Below are 15702 nucleotides of genomic sequence, written 5' to 3'. Positions count from 1 at the left end.
CTCTGATGGTCGTGAGGTAGTCTGCCAGTTTATATTCTCTTTTTAGGGCCCGGTAACATTCTAATCTGCTTTGGCTTTCGGTTATTTTGTTCCAATGTTCCAGGTAGGTTTCTTTGCATTTTTTAATGATTTGGTTCACTCGGATTGGTGTTTGGACGGCTGTGTTGGTCTGGGGCTGGTCAGGGTCCGGCTGAGTACTTAGTTTCCGTAGCAGCTGACTCAGGGGACTCTTTTCTGGGTTTAGCTCTTGGGTCTGAAAGGCTTTGAAATGAAGGGTGTCTGGGGAGCTAGATTTGAGGTGATTTAGGAAGTTTAGTGCTCGTTTTTGGATGTTTATTATCAGTGGGTATCTGCCTAGTTCGGCTCTGCATGCATTTGTTGTCTCTCTCTCTGTTTCTCTGTGTCTGTCTCTCTCTCTGCCTGTTTCTCTTTGTCTTTCTCTCTCTGTGTTTCTCTCTCTGTCTGTCTCTCTCTGTCTTTCTCGCTCTGTCTCTCTCTCTCTGTCTGTCTCTCTGTCTGTCTCTCTGTTTCTACCTCTGCCTGTCTCTCTCTCTGTTTCTCTCTGTCTTTCTCTGTCTGTCTCTCTCTCTCTCTGTCTCTCTCTCTGTCTTTCTCTCTCTGTCTTTCTCTCTCTGTCTTTCTCTCTCTGTCTGTCTCTCTCTCTGTCTGTTTCTCTCTCTGTCTGTCTCTCTCTGATTGTCTCTGTCTTTGTCCCTGTCTCTTTATCTCACTCTGCTTTTCTCATTTTTCAAGTTCTGCTCACAGATCCATTCTTGCTCTGGCAAACTGTACGTGTCAGTTCCTCGTTATTATAGCGGCGAGTATCCCCGCCTGTCACGTGGGAGACCGGATTCAATTCCCCGACGAGAAGGGTGAGTTTAACATTCCAAATTGTAAACCTTTGGGCAACCCCTGAAAATCCTCCTTGGAAAAGTAGGACAGAAAAAAAATCACTAAAATAATTTTAAAAGATTTACTGCCATATGAAGAACTGTATAACAACTTCCTGCACCAGTTCCTCGTTAGTATAGAGCTCTCTCTCTCTGTTTCCCTCTCCCTTTTGTGTGGGGCGCGGAGGAGGGAGAGAGTGACAGAGAGAAAGAGATTAACAGGGTTACGGACAAAAAGCGGGGGCTGGGACTGAGCACGACTGCTCTTTCAAAGGGACAGCACAGGCACGGCGGGCCGAATGGCCTCCTTCTGTGCTGTAAGTGTCTATGAATCCATGATACTCAGAAAAGCTTATTAAATATGTGACTTACACATAAACATAGAGAGCAGGCACACATGTCTGTGTCTGTGTGTGTGTTCGAGTCTTTGTCTCAAACACTGCATAACTACTTCCTCTACCAGGTCCTTGATAGTATAGTGGTGAGGATTCAATTCCCCGACAGGTTCTCTCAGTCTCTCTCTCTGTCTCACTCACTGTTTCCCGCTCGCTTTCTCTCTCTGTCTGTGTGTCTCTCTCTCTGCCTCTCCCCGTGTCTCTCTCTCTCTTTGATACCCACTCCTTGCTCACTCCTCCCTCTGGGTCTGGTGAATGAGCCCAGGTCTGTCCACAGCGCCATTCTTGCTCTGAGCTTCTGCAGAGAACGCCCAGCAGTGACTTTGGTCAGTTTAGTGGAGTATCCCCGCCTGGTGAGCGGGGTTCTGCGATGGGGCAAAATGCGTCTTTAAGATGTGAAATAGTAATTGAATTGGTTCGTGTTAAAAAGCGAGGGAGGAACATGGAAGATTAAATAAATGCGAGAGGAGATTGTCTCTTTGAGAATGTTCTTGAGCGGAGATTTTTCAGGGACTGAGTGCTGTTTTGCTCCAGAGCGATGGATGATTGCGATTTTATCTGAGCAATATTTAACCCATCGCCTATCCAGTAGTCGTGGCCGAATGGTTAAGGCGATGGACTAGAAATCCATTGGAGTTTCACCGCGCAGCTTTGAATCCTGCCGGTTACGGTTCCAGCATTTTTCTTTTTAAAATATAACCAAATTCCTGGAGAACTAATCCTGAATGAGACGATATTAAATCCCACAACTTTGAACACCTCGAGATTTTTCTCGTTTTCATTGATCTGCAAGTGTTCACGAAATTTACGGTCAGAAATAAAGCAATAATTACTGACTGTTTCTCTCTACCTGTCTGTCTCTCTCGATGTCTAAGTCACTCTATGTGTGTGTCTGTGTTTGATGTGTGTGTCTGTCTGTGCACATGTGTGTCTGTCTGTGTGTGTCTGCCGGTCACTCGGGTAACAAGCGGGGATACATTCCTCAGCCTTCACCTCCTTTCTGAAGTGTGGTTCCCCAGAATTGGACAGAATACTCCAGCTGGGGTCGAACTAGTCGTTTATTTAGGTTTGGCAAAACTTCCTGGTTTGTGTTCTCTGTGCCTCTATTTATAATGCCCAGGATCGCATCTTCTTTATTAACTGCTTTGTTAACCTGTCCTGCCACCGAGGAAATCTCTGCTTTGCTCAACTCTGTGGCAGGGTGGGGCTTGAAGCCCCGATTCTCACAGAGACAAGCCACACGTACTCAAACAGCACCAGAATGGCCGAGTGGTTAAGGTGTTGGACTTACAATCCAATGGCCTTATACCCACGTTGGTTCAAACCCCACTCCAGGTAACTCTTTAATTTATAGACCCATTTCCTTTCATCCTGCTCAATGACATTCGTTTGTCATCTGCAAAATCTCCATCAAACAAACGATGAGATTTTTATAGATACGGAAAGAAAGATTTCATATTTTTATGTCATTCTTAGAGTGCTATTTTGGCATCTGCTGAATCTGCATTGTCGCTCACTCTCAACTAACAAAGAGAAGTAATCGTAAAATGTTTTTATATTTTTCAGTCTCCACCTCTGTCTCACTATCTGTCACTCTGTCTCCCTCTCATTCTCTCACTCTCTTTCTGTCTCTCTCTGTTACACATTTGTCATACGCCTCCGTTTCTCTCTCTCTCTCTCTGTCCTTCTCTTGTTGATCACTCCTTCCTCTGGGGCTGGTGAATGAGCCCAGGTCTGTTCACAGCGCCATTCTTGCTCTGCGATTCTGCACAGTAACGCCATCCATCAGTTCCTCATCAGATATAGTGAACAATCCCCAACTGCTACTCCCGAGGTCTGCTTTCAATTCCGCGATGGAATGGAAGCATTTTTAAGATGTCAAACTGTATTTCTATTTCCTGGTGTAGCTTTATGTTAAAAAGCTACAGTGATAAAGAGAAGAGTAAAAAAGTGCGAGAGGAGATTGTCTCTGAGAATTTTCTTGAGCGGAGACTGTTCAGGGACTGAGAGCTGTTTTGCTCCAGAGCGATGGATGATTGCGATTTTCTCTGAGCAACATTTAAAAACTAACAAACCCACTAGTCATGGCTGAGAGGTTAAGGCGATCGACTATGAAAGCCATTGGGCTCTTCCCGCACAGGTTCCAATCTTGCCGACTACGGTTCCAGCGTTTCTCGTTTCAAAATGTAATCAAATCCCGGGGGAACTAATCCTGAGTTGGGCGGAATTAAATCCAACACCTCGAAGTTTTTCACTTTTTCATGGTGCAAGTATGCACGAAATATACGGTTGGAAATAGAACAACAATCAGACAAATCAGGGTTAAAACTAATTTGGCAGGGGTCCATCCTTTCCTGATATGTATACCCTCGCATTTCTGGTATCATCCTTGTACATCTTCTCTGTACGCTCTCTGTGTCTGTGTGTCTGTCTGTGTCTGTGTGTTTATGTGTGTGTCTCTCTGTGTCGGTCTGTGTCTGTGTGTCTATCTGTCAATGTGTCTGTGTGTCTCTCTCTGCTCAAATCTGTGGCAAGGTGGAGCTTGACGGCCCGATTCTCTTCGAGACAGTCTGCAAACAATGCCAGCACCAGGATGGCCGAGTGGTTAAGGCATTGGACTTAAGATCCAATGGGTTCATACCCACAGTGGGTTCAAACCCCACTTCTGGTAGTTCTTTAATTTATAGATCTATTTCCTTTCATCCTGCTCAGCAACACTCCTTTGTCAACAGCTGATTCTCCAACAAACAATGAGATATTTATAGATATGGAAAGAAAGGTCTCATATGTAATTCTTCAAGTCCTATTTTGGCATCAGCTGAATCTGCATTTTTCTCTCTGTCTGTCTCTCTCTGTCTGTCTCTCTCTGTCTCTGTCTGTCCCTCTCTGTCCGTCTCTGTCTGTCTCTCTCTGTTTCTCTGTCTGTCACTCTGTCTGTCTCTCTCTGTCTGTCTCTGTCTGTTTCTCTCTGACTGTCTCTCTGTGTGTCCCTGTGTCTCTCTCTCTCTCTTTCTCTCTCTGTCTTTCTCATTTGTCCAGTTTTGTTCACAGCTCGATTCTTGCTCTGACCGACTTTGCACGTGTTAATTCCTCATTAAGTATAATGGTGAGTGTCCTTGCTTATTATTTGAAAGGCTGGGGTTCAATGCGCCGATGGAGCGGGCAATTTTTATCAACCCCAATTTTAAACATTTATAAAGCTTCTTAAAATCATTCTCTTCAGAACAGAAAAAATCCACTTTTGGATTTGAGACTAGATTCTTGGTGCCCACCTGGTGTGGAGCTGTGAACCATTGCGTTTCTCACTGGGCAGCATTTCAAAATTAAACAAACGCCCAGTCGGTTTAATCGTCAATTACAAGGCTTAAAGTTCCATGGATTGTGACAGCTCGACATTTCAACTGATCTGCAAGAGTTGACGAAATCTACGACAAGAATCTCACTATCTGTCACTCTGTCTCCCTCTCATTCTCTCACTCTCTTTCTGTCTCTCTCTGTTACACATTTGTCATACGCCTCCGTTTCTCTCTCTCTCTGTCATTCTGTTGTTGATCACTCCTTCCTCTGGGGCTGGAGAATGAGCCCAGGTCTGTTCAGAGCGCCATTCTTGCTCTGCGATTCTGCACAGTAACGCCATCCATCAGTTCCTCGTCAGATATAGTGAACTATCCGCAACTGCAACTCCCGAGGTCGGCTTTCAATTCCGCGATGGAGTGGAAGCATTTTTAAGATGTCAAACTGTATTTATATTTCCTGGTGTAGCTTTATGTTAAAAAGCTACAGTGATAAAAGAAGAGTAAAAAACATGCGAGAGGAGATTGTCTCTTGAAATTTCATGACACAAGACTGTTCAGGGACTGAATGCTGTTTTGCTTCAGAGCGATGGATGACTGCAATTTTATCTGAGCAACATTTAAAGTCTTACAGACCTAGTAGTTGCAGCCGAGTGGTTATAGGCGATGGGCTAGCAATCCGTTGGGGTTTCTCTGCACAGGATCGAATCCTGCCGACTACGGTTCCAGCACTACTCATTTTTTAATGTAACCAAATTCCTGGGGAACTAATCCTGAGTTGGGCGGAATTAAATCCAACACCTCGAAGTTTTTCACTTTTTCATTGTGCAAGTATGCACGAAATATATGGTCGCTAATAGAACAATAATCAGACAAATCAGGGTATAAACTAATTTGGCAGCGGTCCATACCTTCCTGATATATATACCCTCGCATTTCTGGTATCATCCTTGTAAATCCTCTCTGTGTCTGTGTGTCTGTCTGTGTCTGTGTGTCCCTGTGTGTGTCTCTGTGTCGGTCTGTGTGTCTCGCCATGTGTGTGTGTCTACCTGTGTGTCTCTCTGTGTTGGTCTGTGTGTGTCTCTGTGTGTCTGCCTGTGTGTCTGCCTGTGTGTTGGTCTGTGTGTCTGTGTGTTTATGTGTGTGTCGGTCTGTGTGCCTCTCTGTGTCGGTCTGTGTGTCTCTCTGTGTCTGTTTGTTTATGTGTGTGTCGGTCTGTGTGTCTCTCTCTGCTCTGCTCAACTCTGTGACAGGTTGGTGCTTCAAGGCCCGATTCTCTCAGAGCCAGCGCGCGAATAATACCAGCACCAGGATGGCCGAGTGGTTAAGGCATTGGGCTTAAAATCCATATGGGTTTATATCCACGTGGTTTCAAGCCCCACTGCTGGTAACTCTTTAATTTAAGATCCATTTCCTTTCATCCTGCTCAGTGACACTCATTTGTCATCAGTTGATTCTGCAACAAACTATGAGATGTTTATAGATATGGAAAGAAAGATCTCATATGTAATTCTTCAAGTCCTATTTTGGCATCTGCTGAATCTGCATTTTTCCCTCACTCTCTCTGTCACTCTCAACTAACAAAGAGAAGGGATCGTGAAATGTTTTTACATCTTTCAGTCCCCACCTCTCTCTGTCTCACTATCTGTGTCCCTCTCATTCTCTCACTCTCTTTTTCTCTCTCTCTCTGTTTCCCTCTGTCTCTCTCTCTGTCTGTCTCTCTGTCTGTCTCTCTCTTTGTCTATCTCTCACTGTATGGCTATCTGTCTGTTTCTTTCTGTCTCTCTCTCTCTGTATGGCTCTCTGTCTTTCTCTGTCTGTTTCTCTCTGTCTGTCTGTCTCTGTCTGTCTGTGTGTCTGTCTCTCTGTCTGTCTCTCTCTTTGTCTGTCTCTCTCTCTATCTCTCTCTGTATGGCTCTCTGTCGTTTTCTCTCTCTGTCTGTTTCTCTCTGTGTGTCTCTCTCTGTCTTTCTCTGACTGTCTCTCTGTCTGTCTCTGTCTCTCTTTGTCCCTGTCTTTCTCATTTGTCAAGTTCTGTTCACAGCTCGATTCCAGCAGCAGCCAGTATATCAGTTCCTCATTAGTATAGTGGTGAGTATCCCCGCCTGTCACAGTGGAGACCGGGATTCAATTTCCCGATGGGGAGGGCGATTTCAACATCACAAATTTTAAACCTTTGGGCAACTCCTTAAAAACCTTCTTGGAAAAGTAAAACAGAAAAAAAGCCTACCAAAATAATTTTAAAAGATTTACTGGCACATGAAGAACTGTATAACCACTTCCTGCACCAGTTCCTCGTTAGTATAGAGCTCTCTCTCTCTCTCTGTTTCCCTCTCCCTTTTGTGTGGGGCGCGGAGGAGGGAGAGAGTGACAGAGAGAAAGAGATTAACAGGGTTACGGACAAAAAGCGGGGACTGAGCACCACTGCTCTTTCAAAGAGACAGCACAGGCACGGCGGGCCGAATGGCCTCCTTCTGTGCTGTAGGTTTCTATGAATCCATGGCACTCAGAAAAGCTTAGTAAATATGTGACATAAACATAGAGAGCAGACACACATGTCTGTGTGTGTGAGTGTTCGAGTCTTTGTCTCAAGCAGTGTATAACTACTTCCTCTACCAGGTCCCTGATAGTAGAGTGGTGAGGATTCAATTCCCCGACACCTTCTCTCTCTCTCTCTCTGTCTCATATTTAACTATAATTCTTAAAGTGCTATTTTGGCATCTGCTGAATCTGCATTTTCTCAAGTGTCACTATTGACTAACAAGGAGAAAGAGAATTCGGACTCTACCCCTCTCTGTCACACTATCTGGTCTCTCTGTCTCCCTCTCATTCTCTCTCTTTGTCTCTCTCACTCTCTCTTTCTGTCTCTGTTACACATTTGTCATAAGCCTCCTTTTTTGTCTCTCTCTCTCTGTATCTATCATTGTCTCTCTCTTTATCTCTCTGAATATCTCTCTGTCTTTCTCTCTCTGTCTCTCTGTCTCACTATTTGTCCCTTTCTCTGTTTGTCCCGTCTCTCTCTCTCTTTCTCTCTCAGTCCAATTCTGTTCACAGCTCGATTCTTGCTCTGACAGATTTTATATCCGTCAGTTCCTCGTTAGTATAGTGGTGAGTATCCCCGCCTGTCACGCGGGAGACCGGGGTTCAATTCCCCGACGGGGAGGAAGATTTTATAATTCAAAATTTTAAACTTTTGGCCAACTCCTTAAAACCTCCTTGGGAAAGTAGAATAGAAAAAACATCAACTAAAATAATTTTAAAAGATTTACTGTCATAACAACTTCCTGCACCAGTTCGTCGTTAGTATAGAGCTCTCTCTCTCTGGTTTCCTCTCTGTCTCATTCACTGTTCGCCAGTCTCTCTCTGTCTCAGTCTCTCACAGTCTGTGTGTCTCTCTCTCTGCCTCTCTCTCTCTCTGCCTCTCTCCGTGTCTCTCTCGCTCTTTGGTTCCCTCTCCTTGCTCACTCCTCCCTCTGGGGCTGGTGAATGAGCCCAGGTCTGTTCACAGCGCCATTCTTGCTCTGAGCTTCTGCAGAGAACGCCCAGCAGTGACTTTCGTCAATTCCTCATCAATTCAGTGCACAATCGCCGCCTGTTGCACGGCTGACAGAGGTTCAATTCTGTGATGGGGAGAAATTAGTCTTTCCAGTGTAAAATAATTGTTATATTTCTTGGCGTAGCTTAATGTTAAAAAAGTGAGGGAGGAACATGGAAGAGTGAAACAATGCGAGGGGAGATTGTCTCTTTGGGAATTTTCTTGAGCGGAGACTGTTCAGGGACTGAGTGCTGTTTTGCTCCAGAGCGACGGATGATTGCGATTTTATCTGAGCAACATTTAAAATCTCACAGGCCCAGTAGTTGTGGCCGAGTGGTTAAGGCGATGGACTAGTAAGTACATTGGGTTTTGCCCTGCGATCCCTGGAAAACTAATCCTGAGTTAGGCGGAATTAAATCCCACAACTTTCAACACCTCGAGATTTCTCTCGTTTTCATTGATCTGCAAGTATTCACCAAATATACGGTCAGAAATAGAACAAAAATCAGGCAAATTAGCGACAGTGTTTCTCTCTGTCTGTCTCTCTCGATGTCTGAGTCACTCTATGTGTGTGTCTGTGTTGATGTGTGTGTCTGTCTGTGTACATGTGTGGCTTTCTGTTTCTGTCTGTGTGTGTCTGCCGGTCACTCGGGTAACATGCGGGGATACTTTCCTCAGCCTTCACCTCCTTCCTAAAGTGCGGTTCCCCAGAATTGGACACAATCCACCAGCTGGGGCCGAACTAGTGTTTTATTTATGTTTCCCATAACTTCCTGGCTTGTGTACTCTGTGCCTCCATTTATAAACCCCAGGATCACATCTGCTTTATTAACTGCTTTGTTAACCTGTCCTGCCAACGAGGGGATCTCTGCTCTGCTCAACTCTGTGGCAGGGTGGGGCTTGAAGGCCCGATTCTCACAGAGACAGTCCACGCCCATTAACAGCCCCAGGATGGTCGAGTTGTTAAGACCTTGGACTTAAGATCCAATGTGTTTATACCCACTTGGGTTCGAACCCCACTCCTGGTTCTTTTTAAATTTAAGACCCATTTCCTTCCATTTTGCTCAGTGACACTCGTTTGTCACCTGCCTAATCTCCATCAAACAAACAATGAGATTTTTATAGATACGGAAAGAAAGATTTCATATTTATATGTAATTCTTGAAGTGGTCTTTCGGCATCTGCGGAATCTGCACTTTCGCTCACTCTCTGTCTCTCCCAACTAACAAAGAGAAGGAATCGTAAAATGTTTTTATATCCTTCAGTCTCCACCTCTCTCTCTCTCACTCTCTTTCTGTCTCTCTCTGTTACACATTTGTCATACGCCTCCTTTTTTGTCTCTCTGTCTACTTGTTTTTCTCTGTCTGTCTGTCTCTCTCTGTCTTTCTGTTTCTCTCTGTCTTTCTCTCTCTGTCTATCTGTGTCTTGCTCTCTCTGTCTGGCTCTCTCATTGTCCTCTCTATCTTTGTGTATCTTTGTGTCTCAGTCTTTCTGTCTGTGTGTGTCTCACTCTGTGCCTCTCTCTGTTTCTGTCTGTCTCTCTCTCTCTCTCTCTCTCTCTCCGTGTCTCTCTCGCTCTTTGTTTCCCTCTCCTTGCTCACTCCTCCCTCTGGGTCTGGTGAATGAGCCCAGGTCTGTTCACAGCGCCATTCTTGCTCTGCGCTTCGGCAGTGACTGCAAAGGAGTGTCTTCCGTCAGTTCCTCGTTAAATATAGTGAAGTATCCCCGCCTGTTACGTTGGAAGATGGGGTTTCAATTCCCCGTCGGGAATTAAGCATTTCTAAAATCTGCAATGATGTATCCTGGTGCAGCTTCAAGTAAAAAAGCTGCAGTGAAAAATTGAAGAGTAAAAATTGCGAGAGGGGATTGTCTCTTTGAGAACTTTCTTCAACATAGACTGTTTCGGGGCGCAGTGCTGTTTTGCTCCAGAGCGATGGATGATTGCGATTTTATCTGAGCAACATTTAAAATCTCACAGACCCAGTAGTTGTGGCTGAGTGGTTAAGGCGATGGACTAGTAAATCCTTTGGGGTCTCCCCGCGCAGGTTCGAATCCTGCTGACTACGGTTCCAGCATTTTTCTTTTTAAAATATAACCAAATTCCTGGAGAACTAATCCTGAATGAGACGATAGTAAATCCCACAACTTTGAACACCTCGAGATTTTTCTCGTTTTCATTGATCTGCAAGTGTTCACGAAATTTACGGTCAGAAATAAAACAAAAATTAGCGACAGTGTTTCTCTCCACCTGTCTGTCTCTCTCGATGTCTAAGTCACTCTATGTGTGTGTCTGTGTTTGATGTGTGTGTCTGTCTGTGCACATGTGTGTCTGTCTGTGTGTGTCTGCCGATCAATCGGGTAGCAAGCGGGGATACTTTCCTCAGCCTTCACCTCCTTTCTGAAGTGTGGTTCCCCAGAATTGGACACAATACTCCAGCTTGGGTCGAACTAGTCGTTTATTTAGGTTTGGCAAAACTTCCTGGTTTGTGTTCTCTGTGCCTCTATTTATAATGCCCAGGATCGCATCTTCTTTATTAACTGCTTTGTTAACCTGTCCTGCCACCGAAGAAATCTCTGCTCTGCTCAACTCTGTGGCAGGGTGGGGCTTGAAGCCCCGATTCTCACAGAGACAGACCACACGTACTCAAACAGCACCAGAGTGGCTGAGTGGTTATAAGTGTTGGACTTAAAATCCGATGGGTTTATACCCACTGTTGGTTCAAACCCCACTCCAGGTAACTCTTTAAGTTAGGGACCCATTTCCTTTCATCCTGCTCAGTGACACTCGTTTGTCATCTGCAGAATCTCCATCAAACAAACAATGAGATTTTTATAGATACGGAAAGAAAGATTTCATATTTTTATGTCATTCTTAGAGTGCTATTTTGGCATCTGCTGAATCTGCATTGTCGCTCACTCTCAACTAACAAAGAGAAGTAATCGTAAAATGTTTTTATATTTTTCAGTCTCCACCTCTGTGTCACTATCCGTCTCTCTGTCTCCCTCTCACTTTCTGTCTCTCTCTGTTACACATTTGTCATATGCCTCCATTTCTCTCTCTCTCTCTATCTCTCTCTTTCATTCTCCTGTTGATCACTGCTCCCTCTGGGGCTGGTGAATGAGCCCAGGTCTGTTCACAGCGCCATTCTTGCTCTGCGATTCTGCACAGTAACGCCATCCATCAGTTCCTCATCAGATATAGTGAACTATCCCCAACTGCTACTCCCGAGGTCGGCTTTCAATTCCGCGATGGAGTGGAAGCATTTTTAAGATGTCAAACTGTATTTATATTTCCTGGTGTAGCTTTATGTTAAAAAGCTACAGTGAGAAACAGAAGAGTAAAAAACATGTGAGAGGAGATTGTCTCTGAGAATTTTCCTGAACGGAGACTGTTCAGGGACTGAGTGCTGTTTTGCTCCAGAGCGATGGATGATTGCGGTTTTATCTGAGCAACATTTAAAGGCTTACAGACCCAGTAGGCGTGGCCGAGTGGTTAAGGCGATTAACTGAAAATTCTTTAGGGTCTCCCGGCGCAGGTTCGAATCCTGCCGACTACAATTGCAGCATTTTACATTTCAAAATATAATTAAATCCCTGGGGAACTAATCCTGAGTTGGGCGGAATTAAATCCAACACCTCGAAGTTTTTCACTTTTTCATGGTGCAAATATTCAAGAAATATACGGTCGGAAATAGAACAACAATCAGACAAATCAGGGTTTAAACTAATTTGGCAGGGGTCCATCCTTTCCTGATATGTATACCCTCGGATTTCTGGTATCATCCTTGTAAATCTTCTCTGTACCCTCTCTGTGTTTGTGTGTCTGCCTGTGTCTGTGTGTCTGTGTGTGTGTCTCTCTGTCTGTGTCTGTGTGTCTGTCTGTGTCTGTGTGTCTCTCTCTGCTCAAATCTGTTGCAAGGTGGAGCTTGAAGGCCCGATTCTCTTAGAAACAGTCTGTTAACAGCACCAGCACCAGGATGGCCGAGTGGTTAAGGCGTTGGACTTAAGATCCAATGGGTTTATGCCCACGTGGGTTCGAACCCCACTCCTGGTAACTTTTTAATTTAAGATCCATTTCCTTTCATCCTGCTCAGTGACACTCGCTTGTCAACAGCTGATTCTCCAACAAACAATGAGATGTTTATAGATATGGAAAGAAAGATCTCATATGTAATTCTTCAAGTCCTATTTTGGCATCTGCCGAATCTGCATTTTTCTCTCTGTCTCTCTCTGTCTGTCTCTGTCTGTCTCTCTCTGTCTGTCTCTCTCTGTTTCTCTGTCTGTCACTCTGTCTGTCTCTCTCTGTCTGTCTCTGTCTTTCACTCTCTGTCTGTTTCTCTGTCTGTTTCTCTCTGACTGTCTCTCTCTGTGTCCCTGTGTCTCTCTCTCTGTTTCTCTGTCTGTCACTCACTCTGTCTCTCTCTGTCTGTCTCTGTCTCTCACTCTCTGTCTGTTTCTCTGTCTGTTTCTCTCTGACTGTCTCTCTCTGTGTCCCTGTGTCTCTCTCTCTGTTTCTCTCTCTGTCTCTGTCGTTCTCATTTGTCCAGTTTTGTTCACAGCTCGATTCTTGCTCTGACCGACTTTGCACGTGTTAATTCCTCATTAGTATAATGGTGTGTGTCCTTGCTTGTTATTTGAATCGACCGGGGTTCAATTCGCCGATGGGGCGGGCAATTTTTATCAACCCCAATTTTAAACATTTATAAAGCTTCTTAAAATCATTCTCTTCAGAACAGAAAAAATCCACTTTTGGATTTGAGACTAGATTCTTGGTGCCCACCTGGTATAGAGCTGTGAACCATTACGTTTCTCACTGGGCAGCATTTCAAAATTAAACAAACTCCCAGTCGGTTTAATCGTCAATTACAAGGCTTAAAGTTCCATGGATTGTAACAGCTCGACATTTCAACTGATCTGCAAGAGTTGACGAAATCTACGACAAGAATCTCACTATCTGTCACTCTGTCTCCCTCTCATTCTCTCACTCTCTTTCTGTCTCTCTCTGTTACACATTTGTCATACGCCTCCGTTTCTCTCTCTCTCTCTCTCTCTCTGTCCTTCTGTTGTTGATCATTCCTTCCTCTGGGGCTGGAGAATGAGCCCAGTTCTTTTCAGAGCGCCATTCTTGCTCTGCGATTCTGCACAGCAACGCCATCCAACAGTTCCTCATCAGACATAGTGAACTATCCCTAAGTGCAACTCCCGAGGTCGGCTTTCAATTCCGCGATGGAGTGGAAGCATTTTTAAGATGTCAAACTGTATTTATATTTCCTGGTGTAGCTTTATGTTAAAAAGCTACAGTGATAAACAGAATAGTAAAAAACATGCGAGAGGAGATTGTCTCTTGAAATTTCATGACACGAGACTGTTCAGGGACTGAGTGCTGTTTTGCTTCAGAGCGATGGATGACTGCAATTTTATCTGAGCAACATTTAAAGTCTTACAGACCTAGTAGTCGTGGCCGAGTGGTTAAGGCGATGGGCTAGAAATCTGTTGGGTGCTTCACTGCACAGGTTCGAATCCTGCCGACTATGGTTCCACTACCACTCAATTTTTAATGTAACCAAATCCCTGGGGAACTAATCCTGAGTTGGGCGGAATTAAAACCAACACCTCGAAGTTTTTCACTTTTTCATTGTGCAAGTATGCACGAAATATATGGTCGCTAATAGAACAATAATCAGACAAATCAGGGTATAAACTAATTTGGCAGCGGTCCATACCTTCCTGATATATATACCCTCGCATTTCTGGTATCATCCTTGTAAATCCTCTCTGTGTCTGTGTGTCTGTCTGTGTCTGTGTGTCTCTGTGTCGGTCTGTGTGTCTCGCCATGTGTGTGTGTCTACCTGTGTGTCTCTCTGTGTTGGTCTGTGTGTGTCTCTCTTTGTCGGTCTGTGTTTCTGTCTGTGTGTCTGCCTGTGTTTCTCTCTGTGTTGGTCTGTGTGTCTGTGTGTTTATGTGTGAGTTGGTCTGTGTGCCTCTCTGTGTCGGTCTGTGTGTCTCTCTGTGTCTGTTTGTTTATGTGTGTGTCGGTCTGTGTGTCTCTCTCTGCTCTGCTCAACTCTGTGGCAGGTTGGTGCTTCAAGGACCGATTCTCTCAGAGCCAGCGCTTGAATAATACCAGCACCAGGATGGCCGAGTGGTTAAGGCATTGGACTTAAAATCCATATGGGTTTATATCCACGTGGTTTCAAGCCCCAGTACTGGTAACTCTTTAATTTAAGATCCATCTCCTTTCATCCTGCTCAATGACACTCATTTGTCATCAGTTGATTCTCCAACAAACTATGAGATGTTTATAGATATGGAAAGAAAGATCTCATATGTAATTCTTCAAGTCCTATTTTGGCATCTGCTGAATCTGCATTTTTGCCTCACTCTCTCTGTCACTCTCAACTAACAAAGAGAAGGGTTCGTGAAATGTTTTTACATCTTTCAGTCCCCACCTCTCTCTGTCTCACTATCTGTGTCCCTCTCATTCTCTCACTCTCTTTTTCTCTCTCTCTCTGTTTCTCTCTGTCTCTCTCTCTGTCTGTCTCTCTGTCTGTCTCTCTCTTTGTCTATCTCTCACTGTATGGCTATCTGTCTGTTTGTTTCTGTCTCTCTCTCTCTGTATGGCTCTCTGTCTTTCTCTGTCTGTTTCTCTCCGTCTGTCTGTCTCTGTCTGTCTGTGTGTCTGTCTCTCTGTCTGTCTCTCTCTTTGTCTGTCTCTCTCTCTATCTCTCTCTGTATGGCTCTCTGTCGTTTTCTCTCTCTGTCTCTGTCTGTTTCTCTCTGTCTCTCTCTCTGTCTCTCCCTCTGTCTGTCTCTCTGCCTGTCTCTCTCTTTGTCTATCTCTCACTGTATGGCTATCTGTCTGTTTCTTTCTGTCTCTCTCTCTCTGTATGGCTCTCTGTCGTTTTCCCTCTCTGTCTCTGTCTGTTTCTCTCTGTGTGTCTCTCTCTGTCTTTCTCTGACTGTCTCTCTGTCTGTCTCTGTCTCTCTTTGTCCCTGTCTTTCTCATTTGTCAAGTTCTGTTCACAGCTCGATTCTAGCAGCAGCCAGTATATCAGTTCCTCATTAGTATAGTGGTGAGTATCCCCGCCTGTCACAGTGGAGACCGGGATTCAATTTCCCGATGGGGAGGGCGATTTCAACATCACAAATTTTAAACCTTTGGGCAACTCCTTAAAAACCTTCTTGGAAAAGTAAAACAGAAAAAAAGCCTACCAAAATAATTTTAAAAGATTTACTGGCACATGAAGAACTGTATAACAACTTCCTGCACCAGTTCCCCGTTAGTATAGAGCTCTCTCTCTCTCTCTCTGTTTCCCTCTCCCTTTTGTGTGGGGTGCGGAGGAGGGCGAGAGTGACAGAGAGAAAGAGATTAACAGGGTTACGGACAAAAAGCGGGGGGTGGGACTGAGCATGACTGCTCTTTCACAGAGACAGAACAGGCACGGCGGGCCGAATGGCCTCCTTCTGTGCTGTAAGTGTCTATGAGTCCATGAAACTCAGAAAAGCTTATTAAATATGTGACTTACACATAAACATAGAGAGCAGGCACACATGTCTGTGTGTGTGTGTTGGAGTCTTTGTCTCAAACA

The 15702-nt window shown here is 44.6% G+C and overlaps 4 non-coding genes across 4 annotated transcripts; all 4 read left to right on the top strand.

The window, feature by feature from the left end:
• The first annotated feature begins 3872 nt into the window (after positions 1–3872).
• Positions 3873–3956, top strand: trnal-uaa (transfer RNA leucine (anticodon UAA)). Its single transcript has one exon. It is a non-coding gene; the product is annotated as a tRNA-Leu (tRNA).
• Positions 3957–7669: 3713 nt separating this feature from the next.
• On the top strand, positions 7670–7741 carry trnad-guc (transfer RNA aspartic acid (anticodon GUC)). The gene has a single exon. It is a non-coding gene; the product is annotated as a tRNA-Asp (tRNA).
• Positions 7742–10096: 2355 nt separating this feature from the next.
• On the top strand, positions 10097–10179 carry trnat-agu (transfer RNA threonine (anticodon AGU)). The gene has a single exon. It is a non-coding gene; the product is annotated as a tRNA-Thr (tRNA).
• Positions 10180–12084: 1905 nt separating this feature from the next.
• Positions 12085–12167, top strand: trnal-uaa (transfer RNA leucine (anticodon UAA)). Its single transcript has one exon. It is a non-coding gene; the product is annotated as a tRNA-Leu (tRNA).
• Positions 12168–15702: the final 3535 nt, after the last annotated feature.

The sequence above is a fragment of the Somniosus microcephalus genome, chromosome 4 (assembly GCF_052327205.1).
Source record: "Somniosus microcephalus isolate GS21.2 chromosome 4, FLI_Smic_1.0, whole genome shotgun sequence".
Lineage (NCBI taxonomy): Eukaryota > Metazoa > Chordata > Chondrichthyes > Squaliformes > Somniosidae > Somniosus > Somniosus microcephalus.
This window is presented reverse-complemented; position numbering and strand designations above follow the sequence as displayed.